The following is a 14,512-nucleotide window of genomic DNA, read 5'->3' on the forward strand; positions in this document are numbered from 1 at the left end:
ATTCTTTCAATAAACTATTTGGAAAATGTATATATTTAGATACTATATTTTTCCTTGTCTGAACCATCACATTTTTTTTGTTGTTGTTTGTTTGTTTTTTGGGCCACACCCGGCAGTGCTCAGGGGTTATTCCTGGCTGTCTGCTCAGAAATAGCTCCTGGCAGGCACGGGGGACCATATGGGACACCAGGATTCGATCCATCACATTTTTATTACTGAATTATTTATGTTGCCTTAATCACAGCACAATTATTTTATGCATCTAGTTTTAAAGAGATCTGTAAATAGTGTGATAGCAAAAGATATATCTCGTTCACTATCTTTTCCTTTTCCAAAAATGTGTAGGACTATCTCAGTTCATCTAAAATAATTCAGTTCCTTACTGATCAATGAAATAATATATTTGTATATTTAATAACATGTGTTTTATAAATAAAATACATTATTAATATGTAATATTTTCCATTGCTAGAGTCCTCTTATGATATGTTATGTGATTCTAAGTTTATTTTAGTATTAATTTAATTGGATAGAATGTTGTTAATAATACAGCTGTGGGTTTTTTTTTGCACCAATACAAAGTTTTCATCATTGTGTTTGTCATGCAATGTACAAAACCCTTCACCAGTGTACATTCCCCACCACCAATGTCCCCAGTTTTTCTTTTGCCTGCACCCCTGCCTGACTAAGGGTCAGAGAGTTTTCTTCCTTCTATTATACATCTCACTTTCTCTTCCTCTTAAACATTGTGGTATGCAGTATTGCTAATGAGAAGTATCGTGTATCACCTTATCTCTTTACAGCATCCAATTCCTGTACAACTATCATTGTCATAATGGTCCCTGTCTGTCCTAACTGCACTATCTCATTATTTGTGGGAAGCTTAATACTATGGACTGTAGTGGAAGCCTCATAAACCAATCCCAGAGGGAACTGGGGAATGTGGATCTGGAAGCAATGTTAACAACAGGAAATAATTCACACCATATTAGGGAGATAAAGGAGGCTCAGGGTCTTCCACCAAAAGCTGTCTGCAAGCAGGCAAAAGGGTATCCTGTCATGCAGACAGGATAACTATGAGGCCCAAATGAGAAAAGTCTCTCTGATGTGAGGACTTTATTGGGAAGAGTAGGACTCCCATGGGTTGAGAACTGGTAGAGGTAATGAACCAATCCAGAGGTTCTTCCTTTCCAGGTGAGATAAGGATATGCAAAGAATAAATATTTATATTAGAGTAAAAACAGGTTACTTCAACAACTTCCCCTTATTTTATAAAAAAAAAAGCAGAATATAAGATAAAACAAAATAAATCATAACCTAAAAATCTCGATAAAATGCTGGAACCCTTATCTGAATGATAAAGGGTAGCAGGATTTTTGCATAGGTGTAGTAAAAGTTGGGAAGATAAAAAAAAAATCTTTATCCTAAGAGCACGTGTTAGGACACCCTTACACATGCAACATCTTGCCATAAGAACAACTAAAAACTTCAGCAGTTGAAATTTGTCTAACCCCAAGATATTTCTTCTAGACCCAATGCAAACTCCCCTCATGGTTGTCGTAGGAAGGCTTCTAAATTTAGAATTCTTGGGTTTTGCACAGATCCTATATCGATCAGGGTGTCATAAGCATGTTCTGTTTTTATTTTGCCATTAGGTTATATGGCATGGAAACCTGCCCTAAGTTGAAGTTGTTGATGTTTCCAAGTCATTGTCAGGTGGGAAAGGAGAACACCCTGTTGCAAATTGGTGCAAGGGCAACACAAAAGCCTGCTATAGTCATTGGTTGATTCCTGGTAATGATGCAGAAACTATAAATTTTAAAGATAAAACTCAAGGTTCAGGGTTGAATGGATATAGATGGGCTACTGAAGCCTATATCAAGTCACTATGACAAATGTTATGATTGGAAAGCCCTCTTGCAACATAAAACTTTGGATTTCTTATCCCTCATAGATATAAACTTCTCTCTTTCCCTAAGATTCACCCATTTTATTGTGTCTATTCAAAAAATAATTAATGCATCAGGATACTATTGATGCATTAGGTGGTTTAAATAATACGCTAAACAATTCCTATTACATGGATCTATCAGCAGCAGAGTTCCCAGTAGATATTGCCTAAATTTTCTACTTTATAAGTCCAAAGGGGGGTGTAAAACAACATCTCAATAAAGAAGTACACATAAAGAATTTTACATTTTATAGAGATTAAATAAAGACTTTTACATATTAAAGAAATACACTAAAAGAAATATACATGTCCCCTTAAGTCTGTTGAAATAATGTGTGTGTGTGTGTGTGTGTGTGTGTGTGTGTGTGTGTGTGTGTGTGTGTGTGTGTGTGTGTAGGCGGGTAGAATCTGTAACACAGCTTCAGCTGGCAAGGTGGTCTTGTGGAAGTCTGAAAAGTGGCTAGCCAAAGTCATGGATTGTGAGATACCCATTCTCCCAATGTCCTAAACTTTCTATTGAAATGTTAATATTACCAGAATGGTCAGACCCACCCACACCTGGAAGGAGTCTGCAGTTTGGAATAAAGAATAAAGGTGCTGGAAGGGGGAGGGAAAGGCATTAAGGGAGCATGGAGAATAGCTGAAAGGGTTATAAAGAGCTCCTGGGAGAAAGAGGTAGAGTGTCAGAGGAGAAGCAGCTTAGAAGCTACTTGGAATAAGCTGAGCATAGAAGCCATGTGAGGAAAGGTATATGGTGGACAGGGACAAAGAATAAACTGAGCTGTCTCTGATGAAACTTTAACTTACTGCTTATGATTATTTCTCTGCCTTTATCTTGCATATTCAAACATGCCAGCTGAAGGGTCAGAGGCACCTTGCCAAGGGAAGGCCTCCCCCAACACTATGGCAATAGACTTTATATTTTATATCAAAACAGCAACTGGCTCTTGAACATGAACACAGGACCTGAGAATTCAAGAAGACCTCAGTGATGGTGAGTGCCTTGACTCTTTGGTGGGTAATCTTGGCTTTCTTGAGCTGGAGTGATAATGGAGATGTAGCACCTGGTGACTAATCTGAACCTGACAGAGACCACTTCAGGTAGGAGAGCTGGCAATAAAGGGGGAGAGCTAAAAACTTGGAGCACCTCCCCAAAGATCTAGACCCCTAAACTTTATTCTACCAACGGTGGCTTTTCTGAGAAACTCCCTCTGTATCTGTAGAAACCTATAGAAATCACTGATCGGAAAGAATCCAGAAAAAATGTTTTATTGGAAGAGGAACAGCAGTAGATATAGGGCTATCAGAATGGCCAAACATAACAAAAGGCAATGATAAAATTTGATCCACATTTTCCCCTTTTTAAAAAGAGGTACAAAAATAACAAGTAATATTTCTCCAACATAATTGAATCTATAATTCCCAGGTGAACAAAAATACCTTTGGTAGTCAGGTTGCTTCTCCCCTCCTAGCAAGTCTGCAGTGCTTGGAGAGATTGGCCCCTTTATGCCAGATCTTAAATTGTAAAATCACTGGTCTGGTCTTATAGTTACAGTCTCAGGAAAGGGGATATTTAAAGCACAAATTTCTTTAGTCTCAGGTTTTACTGAGTTTATTAATGAAGGTCTCTTGGTCCAGATCAGTAATAGGAATTACTGATGACAATGTTCCCTGATTTGGGGAGTTTTGAACTGGATGGACCCTCACCCAGTTTACCAAGTTAGATAGTAGGGTTTTAGCTATATGGGAACAGATCCAGGGGAAATCCTGTAGTATCTACAAAAATGTACCAGTTTTCCACAATTAAAACATCTGGACTTAACTTATGGAGCTGGAGTTTGACATCTTCCCCAGTTTCTTGAGACATGATAAGAAGAAAATAAACAATCTCTTACCCAGTGGTATCTTTTATCACATCTCAGACAGAATCCAGGAGGCAGTTGACTGCTTATAGAGGTCTAAATGAGGATTTTTCCCTATCAAAAGTTCATAGGACATCTGAACTCCAGAACTCATCCTTCTGTCATGACTTAGAGTGTGAAGCTTGGTTTTATTTGATTTATTTATTTATTTATTTATTTATTTATTTATTTATTTATTTATTTATTTATTTTTGGTTTTTGGGTCATACCCATCAGCACTTGGGGGTTACTCCTGGCTCTGTGCTCAGAAATTGCTCCTGGCAGCATTGGGGGACAATATGAAGTCCCAGGATTCACTGTCTTTCCTGATTTGGCTGCGTGCAAGGCAAAATGTCTTACCAATGTGCTATCTCTTTGGCTCCATGAAGCTTCATCAGAAAATCATTCTCCACTGCATATATTGCAAATAGATTGCAAAGCATTCAAGCATGTCTTCGCCACTGTATGTAAATACTGGGACATCCAAATAACACTTTCACTCCAGTTAGTAAGAAATTCAATTCAAAATGCTTTTTAAAATTGCCAGAGAAAGCCCATGTTCAAATCCACATAGGCTGGGGTTTGTTTGTCTTCTTGATAGGAGGGAGTGTGGTAGCATGGTCTATGGCACTCTATGATGAGCTGCGGTGGGATAATAGGTGGAGTGTATTCTTACTGTGCCATTATTAGACTCAGCAAATGAGGCTGCTGTGATCAGCTCATTTTCATTATTTATTTTATCAGGTATAGTAATCTCATCAATTGGTTCATCTGGTCTAGTGTCAGTGGTGGGCTGTGAGTTCCTGGCCTAAGGGCCTTTGGCTCAAGTTTTTGTCACTATTAGGAATAGCTTTTGTTTTCCAGAGTAGGAGACTATTCATGAAGGCTTGGCCTGTGTATCCCATCTAAAATGACTAATATAAAAATAACCACTTCTGTATATAGTATGTTAATTTTTGGCAAAAAAAAGGTAGCAAGATACTTAAATAAGGGTTGGTGTCCCTCAATCATAAAACAAGCCATTATCATAGCCTTGAGCAAACAGAAACTAGATTCTTTATCTGACATGGAATTATACACTTGATTAACCACCAAAACCTCTCAGGAAACATCTCACCCATTTTTGAAGATATCTGTTGATGGCATCAGGTATAGTAAAAGCCTCATACATAATTCTAGGGAGACTGGAGACCTTGAGTTTGGAAGCAATGCTGACAGAGGAAATAATCCACATCAGATTAGGGAGATAAAACAGGCTCAAGAATTTCCACCAGAAGCTGCCCTCAAACAGGCATAAGGTACCAGTAGGCAGACAGAAAAGCTGTGGATCCTAAATAGGAAGAAGTCTCTCTGACCTGAGAACTTTAATTAGGTAGAGAACTTTAATTGGGTAGAGTATAGGTAGAGGTAGGTGCCAATCCTGAGTTCTTCCTTTCCAGGAGGTACAAATACATGCAAAGAATAAATATTTTGATTAGAGTGAGACTGGTTACTCCATAAATAGACTGCTCTTCTTGGCCTTTTTCCTGTTGTCTTTGATATTTTACTCTATTATCTTTTTTTCTTATATCCCACAGATGATTGAGATATTCTATGATTATCCCTCCCCCTCTGACTCATTTCACTCAACATAATACTCTCCATATGTCTGATGTATAAGCAAATTTCATGACTTCATTTTTCCTAACTTTTGTGTTGCATTCCATTGTGTAGATATATAACAAATTCTTTAGCCATTACTCTTTTCTCTGGCACTCAGTTTGATAGTGCAATGAGTTTATTTCTATCCCTATTTTGTACAGGAGCAGATTAGCCTGAACTAAATAGATATAGGTTGTTTAAAATAGACTTAAAATTTAGTCAGCTCCAATTATTAATGTTTATTGATGTCAAATATTTGGGGTAAAATACAAAGACAAATGTTTTTCAAAAACTCATAATTTAAAAATAGGGCTTGAATTTTTGGCATTCTATCCTATTTTATTATTAGTTCATTATGTTCCCAATTTGAGAAGTATACTTAAAAATGTTAAAAATCACCTATGAGTCACTGGAAGGAGAGCTCAGTGAGTAGAGTGCTTGCCTAGGAATAGAACATGGGCTCTTTTGTAGGCACTTCATATGGTCCCTTAGGTTTGACACCAGAGAACCAGGAGTAATCCCTGACAACACTTGTATGACCTTAAACCAAAAACAAAACCAAAGATCTATTGATCAGTCAAGGTCTCCAAGTGACCAGTTTATACTGATTTTTTTCATTAAAGTGAGGAAAAGTTTGTTGCTACCTTTTCTGCCTGTAAAAATGTCCAGAGATTATGAGAAGACAGGCCAGGAAGACTGAAGACTGTGTCTTACCTTTGGAAGAAACATATTTTCCACATGTCTTTACATATCAAAATAGGTATACTGGTATGTAGGCAATAAATGGGTGATTTTCCATGGCCTGAAATTTTGTCAGTGGGTGATCTTCTATATGCCTCTCTATACTTACCAGGGTAAGAATAGAAGCTTCTTCCAAGCTATACTAGTTGACTCAACATGGATTGAACCAGAGAACCTAAGATTAGTGTAATAATAAAATAATTTAGTGTATCTCAGTTTTCCTACATTTTGAAATTATTCTGTGTGTTCATCATGAGTGCTCTGAATTATTGCCAGAGTATCCAATAAAACACAAACATCTTTACTGAGAAACTTATTTCATCTTTGAAATTTCCTTCATTGTTCACAATACCTATGTGAATATTTACTAATATGTCACAACTGAAATCTGAGCAGTGGTCTCAGTAATGACTCACCTGAAACTTTCAATATTGACTGAAAATATATTATAACACTAAAAATACACCATATGTCTCATTAAAACTCTGTATGATAATAAGATGATACAATTTGTCTATGTATATCTTGGGGATTTGGCCACTTTGGGTGACAGATCATCATTACTATAGAAACATGGTATAAAATAAATGATGAGCAGTTTTCAACTGGAGTAAAAATAACCTCTCTCAAAACTAAATAAAAAACTTATCAAAGACCTTGATGACAAGTGACAGTAATTAAAGCATGTATGATAAAAGGCTGAAATATCTTGATGGTGTGCTAGCCCAGAGAGCAACAATAAATTACTGAAACCAAAAGAATAATGAGTCATTAAAATTACTATAGTTTTTCCATCTATTGGAGAAACTATTCTAACAGGGAAAATAATACAAGAATCTCAAGAGCCCTTCAAATATATTAATTGTCCAAGGCATGGAGTCTGATCTCCTGTTACTCTTTTGCTTGCATATTTCCATCTGCCATTCTACTGCTGTTAATTCTTTGAGACCCAAATCAAATATCTGTGTCTTTTTTCCTGAGCTACTACCCACAGAACTAAAAAAAATGAAAACAAATAAATGCAGATGTGCACAATTTAAATAAGTAAACAATGTTTTTTTATCTGCCTAGATTCTTACCCTTAAAATAGTTTTGTTTTGACTCTTCAGCCTGCTGTATTTCTAAATATAAAGCAACACTGTAGAGATGGAAGATAGATTCATGCTTAGAACAGACAGCAATTTCCTCAGAAGTACTTAAGCAAAATTTACATACAAAAAGAATCAACAATCAAGAAGATCGTGAAGATGTCCAATGCTTGAGATCTCTCTGAAACAAAGACTGAACCATATGATCTCATACTAACTTCAGTTTTTTTGCTTTGTAGAATAAAGTTGGATTAGAAGTTAAAGAATGTGTGGAAGGTACACATGTGAATTTGATTGAATAAAATCAGAATAAATAAAATAATACATTTTATTCATTAAAAAAGACAAAATATGTAAGTCATAATTTACATTTTTAAAAATGTTTTTGTTCTGCCTAACATAAATTGAGTCTTTTTTTTTATTTAGTGCGAATGCAGTCCCCCACTACCACAAATCATGCAGTTGAGTTCCCCATATTTGAGGAAATCAGAGGGGCCAGCACACTCAGAGTGCAATGAATGAGCCTCGCTTTGGGGAAACCACCTTCATGATCATAGTGTCTCTCCTGCCAGGTGAGTATATAAATTGAGATTTTTTAAAAAATAGGTTGACTTCTTAAATTTGAGAGCTTTTTTTTTGGGGGGGGGGGCACACCCTGTGACACTCAGGAGTTATTCCTTGCTGTGTGCTCAGATATTGCTCCTGGCTCAGGGGACCATATGGGATGCTGGAGATCTAACCAAGGTCCATCCTGGATCAGCCACATGCCAGGCAAATGCACTACTGCTGTGTTACTGCTCCAACCCCATAAATATGAGAGCTTTTTTTTAAATTTCTTCAATGCCTACCATATTTTAAACAGTTGCATAGATGGCAGTCTTTAAAGTTAGAAGTAACTCCGGATGGGTAAAACAAAAAATCTTGCCGAAAACAGGAAGAAAAACACAAAGTCAATAATTGTTCCAAGGGTCTCAAACTCAATTTACCTGGGGGCCGCAAGAGGCAAAGTCGGGGTGATCCTTGAGTGCAAAGTCAGTAGTAAGCCTTGAACATTGGGGGTGTGTGACCCAAACAACTAAAACAAAACAAAACAAAAAAGATTCCTCTAAGGCAGGGCCACACAATGTTGTACGGAGGGCCGTTTGCGAGTTTGAGACCCCTGGAACATAAACAATTCTATTCATATAGACAGGTGACTTAGATTCTTGGAGACATTATACCAAAAATCTGAAGCAGGCAGACAAAGTTGTAGTGGAGTTTTCTTTGTGATTCACAGACAAGTCAACATCCCCAGGGAAAGATAAGTCCCAGAATAAGTTGAGGAGACTTCTATTAACCAGAAATGGGGTATACATAGAAACATGTCACAAGAAAATGTCAGAAAATGCAGTTAGGGTCCTCTGTGTGACTTTAGAAACATCATTTAACACCAAGGTCAGAACCTGATTTTGCTCCATAGCAATTCATTTCTTCATTTATCTCAGCTACACCACACCACAAAATAAATATGTTCAGACTATAAATGACATGATTCAAAATCAATACCAATCCCAGCAGGCTTAGTGAGTGAAGATAAGTAGCTCTGAAGACCCAGTTAGTATCAGTCGGTTATATATCCTCTCTAATAAGGCTTTAATAAGAAAATGATTAAGAATTTTAAGGAAATCAAAGAAACCATATAATTAACAGCCAACAAGACTCAGAAAGTTATGAGAACAGAAATGAGAAAATTTTAACCCAAAATAACAGATCTGAAAAACTTTGTAGGCAAAATGAAAAACTCACAGCAGAGGAACAACTGCTGAGGACAGAATCAGGTGAGCTTGAGGAGGAGCTTCATAATACCTCGAGACAATAGAAGATGGAGAAGAGTGAAAGTAATGCTGACAAGAGAAGACTGGAATGAATTAAAGATGAATAACATAAGAATCGCCAGCATTCCAGAACATCAGGAACAAAGCAAGAATCGAAAATGTCATTGCTGAGTAGTTTTAGAACTGGAAAGTTCATGGACTTATCTCCTACATACCTAAAGGGTACTAGATAAAAGAGATCCGAACAAAACAATTCTAAAAAACATTGTAATTATAATATTAAAAATAAATAGATAGAGATAGAATACTCAAAGCAACAAGATCAAAGAAAGAAGTCACATGCAAAAGAGAATTCTTAAGATAAACAGATTCACAAAGGAAACCCTCCAAACCTAAAAGAAGTGGTGGAATACAGTGGAAAGATGTCAATGAAATTAATACCTCAATAAGAATACTTTATCAGTCAGACTTTTAATCACATTTGTAGGAACAATGCACAACTTTACAGATAACTAACAGCTCAGAAACATAATAGACTCAAAGCCAAATTTACAAGAACTAGGGGTGTGCTATATAATAAGACCAACTACAAAACCCAGAAAAATTTTGAAAAATATGTGGCAGAAAACTCCATAAAAATAACTCTTAAGTTCATTGGATTGTCTACCAATTAATATATATAGACATATATTATGGAGAGAGAGAGAGAGAGAGAGAGAGAGAGAGAGAGAGAGAGAGAGAGAGAGAGAATAGCTAAAAGGATTAGTAAATTGAGCCCAAAAGATCTACTTTTTGCAGAGATATATTTGATTTGGGGGGATGTCATACCCGGTGGTGCTTGGGCGTTACTCCTGGCTCTGTGCTCAGAAATCACTCCTAGCAAACTCAGGGGACTATATCAGATGCCAGAAATCAAACCACCTTCTGTCCGAATTGGCTGCATGCAAGGAAAATGCCCTACTGCTGTGCTATCTCTCTAGTTCTGTAAGAGACATATTTGAATAGTCAGAGAAAACTGACACAAAACCAAAGATTAGAACACCATCCTTCAAGAAAACAGCTATACTAATATCAGACAACATAGACTTCAGGCTCAAAGAGATTATAAGGAACAGACTGGCTCATTTCTTAATAATCAAGGCATAGGCACATCAGCAAGAAATAACACTCCTAAATATTTATGCCCCCAAGAGGGAATATCAAAATACATAAAAAATTAATAGACTTGAAGAAAGATATTAATAGTAACACAACAGTAGTTGGAAACTTCAACATAGCTCTAACACTCTTTTATAGTTGAACCAGACTAAAACTCAGCAAGAAAATACAGGCTTTGATGGAAGAAATAGAAGAGAGGCAAAGAGTAGATCTCAGAGGACTTTTCATTACCAAAAAGCCAAATACATATTTTTTCTCAAATACATGTTACATTCTCCAAATATATTGGTTGGCAAACATTTATTCATAAAATGAAGATGGGAATTGTTTCAACTATCTTCTCTGACCAAAATATACTAAATGAAAATAATTACAAAACACAACTGAAGAAATAACTCATAACACCCAGAAATTACACAGGTCACAATTAAACAACCAGTTGGTAAGAAAGGATGTAAAACGATTCCTGGAAACAAAGTTTAAAGTTTAAAAAAATATAACCTATAAAAATTTGTGGGACACAGCAAAAGTGGTTAGTGCAATTGTAAAGAATATAGTCAAGAGTTGTTTCTTTGAAAAAATAAAATTGATAAAGCAGAGGTGGTTCAAATAATATAATAAGCCTAATAAACCAATCATAAATGAAAGGGAGATGTAACAACAGACACTATATTCAAAAGATAATCAGAATTATTTGAGAAACTTCATGACACTGAACAAGAGAATGGAGAATATTCTGCAATTAGGGAAGATAAAGGATAATCATTGCAATGATAAATGGGAATGATCACTCTATAAATGAATTGGGTGATGGAAGGAGGTAAAATGATATCTGTCTTAGAATGGAAAGTGTGAGTGAAACAACTGACATTGGTGGTGGGAAATGTAAAATAAAGAGATGGATGTTGGACATTTTATGCTTGAAAGTCAATCATGAACTATCTCACTGTGATTCAATGATTTTTTTTTAAAATAACAAACCCATTACACATGAGCCTCAGTAAAACAGTGCCTTAGAATCACCTTCACAAAATGGTGAATTACCAATACAAATAAAACTGCTAAACATTACTTCAGGAAATTAAAGAAGACACGAGGAAATCAAAGCACATCCCCTGCACATCATCATCACTTTCCCCAACTTTACAAAGCATCAGTAATTAAAACAGCATAGTATTGGAATAAAGACAAAACCTCAGATCAATGGAATAGACTTCAATATCCTGAGCTAGAGCCTCAAGATCTAATGTGGAAGTGCAATTAGGCAGAGAAGGATAACCAATGCATCTAGTTAGAAATGATCGCATTGGGTGCTAAAAGGAGGAAAAGTGTTATGCCAAATATGCAACACTGTGACACCTGCAAATTTCACAATGCCGACAGCGTACATTTTATGGTGTAGACTCTATAACTAAAACCCAACTACAAACATTTCTGTAACAACTTTTCTAAAATAAATTTTAAAAAATTGGGGTCAGAGACATAGCATGGAGGTCATCAGTTCAAATCCCGGCGTTCCATATGGTCCCCCAAGCCTGCCAGGAGCGATTTTTAAACATGGAGCCAGGAATAACCCCTGAGCACTGCCGGGTGTGACCCAAAAATCACAAAAAAAATTTTTTTTAAATTCATCATAAATATCATAAATGCATATTATAGCTTTATTTTCTTTAGCATTTATGAATGGTTTATAATTTTTAAACTAAAAATGACAAAATTGCTTGAATAATTTCTTATCTAAAATATTTTGTCACATACTTGTTCTCAGTAAGTAAAATTTGATTTTTAGATATATACATTGGCTCATTTCCAACACTGGGTTATAACTATAAAGCTGGGCAAAAGGCTTAAGTTATAAAAAAATAGAAACATTTTTTCTATATAGATGAATAAATCTTTATAAATAGTTAAAGATTTTTATATCAAAATGAATTTTAATGTACTTCAGTAATAAAATAAAATTTTAGTAATATGCATTAATCCAATTTAAAGCCTAGTATTCAATGTATTTTTAGCTAACAATGATTTGTAAGAGTATCAATGCTCACATATTTTAGGGATACAGTGTTCCTATACCACATTTATCACCAAGAAAATTGTATTTAAAAATTAAAAACCATTTAAAATACTAATAAAATAGATATTGAGATTTTCTTGCATTTTTATTCTTGCATTTTCATTGTTAGAGTATCTTTATTCTGCTGCTCTAATGTAACTTAAAAATCAGTCATTTATGCAGTTGATAACAATTTAGTTACATTCAAAAAATCTTAGCATGTGTTTATTGCACTTAAAATACATCCAAATTAAACTCAGAAAGAAATCCTGTACTGTCTTATAACTAATTGCATAATAAGTTTTAGAATATTTTAGGAACATTGAAATATTTTACACATACAGCACACATTCAGGATACTTTTATATAGGAAACATATGTACATAACTTGTATTTATTAAATGGGCATTAAAAAAGAAAGTTTCTGATTAACATCCCCAGGGATAAGAATATGAAAAACATTTTTCCTATAAACAGAATATTTGGTGTTTCCTTAAATCTTTCCCCTATTTTTGTGCCCTGAAACAATAATTTAAACAATTTTACACACACAAAAATACAGACACTCATATGTCATTCAAAAGGACAATGAAACATAGGAGAGATTTTGAAATAGGACTAAAAGAAGATCAAAAAGTAAAGGAAGGTTAAAATTGTATAAAAGAAATAGAATTGAAGGACAAAATATAGACAGAAAGAACATGAAATGGTATATGAAGAAGCATAGGTTGTGCAGAAAAATAGAAATGAGACAAATTTTTTGAGCAAATGATTTGAAAATTTAGAGTCCAATTAATTGTAGAAGCTAATAAGAAAGAGAGACAGTGAGAGAGAGAGAACCAAGAACCAGAGCTAACCAAAATCAAATTCAAGGGGGAAATAACATTATGTAAATTAAGAGACATACAAATGTTGAAAAAATAGATATCTGGAAAAACTAAGCTTAGAAATAAAAAGCTAAAAATTAAGATTTTATTAATATTTTTAACTAGAAAAGATTTAGATTATTTAGATTGTATTTGGTAAGTTCTGTGGCATCTACTGGTACATGCTTGGTTTCATAGTTTTCTTATTTATAAAACAAAGAAGGATAGTGTCCTTTTAAATTCTTTTCAACACCAAAAATTCAAGGATGGAACAGAAGGAAATAGGTTTTCTTTTAATAAAAATATGTTTGGAATTGATTGAATTAATTTTTTTTAATAATTTAGAAGATACTTGGAACAGTATTTTAAGATGTCCACATATGCCATTTGTAAGATACAGAGATACATGTGGACATCCTGATAAATGAGCAAACGAATAATTTTCTTGGCAGTGTATACTCACTCTACTATGTTATTCCAATCTTTAAAGAATCTCTTTCTCTCACTGGCTGTATGAGAGAAGGATCAAGATAAACTTTGAGTTGTTTCTTGGTTCAGAAAAGGAAATGGGGTGGTGTAACATATGGAAATGCCTGTTTTTTAACTGGAAAAAAAAACTATAGAGATTTGGGTGGAGGTAAAGAATTGATACAGAGCCAAGAACTGGAGCTAGAGCCAAGTACCTAAGTCATGTCTACTCCTGGGTGTGTGTCTGTAAATCTTCCCGGAACAATACTACTTCTTAAAATAATAGAATACTTTTTCAATTTAAAGCAAAATTAGCTTTATCTTTTCTTCCCTATTCAATGCTTTTTAAAAACCAATGTATGGTCCTTGAAATATGGTTTAGTCTAGAGTTGGCAGAAGACCACAGCATTAAATAAGCCTTTCTTTAGAAGTATAAGATCAATTTTTTGTCTTAATATTTATTTTATGTTAAGGATAGGGCACCCTACAGTGCTCAAAGTTTACTCCTAGGTCTGTACCTAGGGATCACTCCTGGCAGTGTTGGAAGACTATATGGGATCCTTGGAATGCAATCAGATGGGTTATGTGGAAATCAAGTGTCCTACTCCTGTGTACTATTGCTCTGGCACTAAATGTCTTGTCTTTATACTAAGGTATTTTGGTGGCAAGCTCTAAGATTTGGAAAGCCTGTGTGAAATAAAACTTTTAGCAAACAATATGAGGTTCCCCATCTAATAAGTTTTATAGATTTTTATGGGAGGTGGAAAGGATCTTTGACATCATCCCACCGGGCTAAAATTTCCTCCAGTTTTATTTACATTTTCTTTT

The 14,512-nt window shown here is 35.0% G+C and overlaps 1 non-coding gene across 1 annotated transcript; it reads right to left on the reverse strand.

Moving 5' to 3' along the window:
• Positions 1 to 7,746: 7,746 nt before the first annotated feature.
• On the reverse strand, positions 7,747 to 7,902 carry LOC126008095 (U1 spliceosomal RNA). Its single transcript, XR_007495504.1, has one exon. It is a non-coding gene; the product is annotated as a U1 spliceosomal RNA (small nuclear RNA).
• Between the last annotated feature and the right edge of the window lie 6,610 nt (positions 7,903 to 14,512).

Source organism: Suncus etruscus, chromosome 4 (assembly GCF_024139225.1).
Source record: "Suncus etruscus isolate mSunEtr1 chromosome 4, mSunEtr1.pri.cur, whole genome shotgun sequence".
Lineage (NCBI taxonomy): Eukaryota > Metazoa > Chordata > Mammalia > Eulipotyphla > Soricidae > Suncus > Suncus etruscus.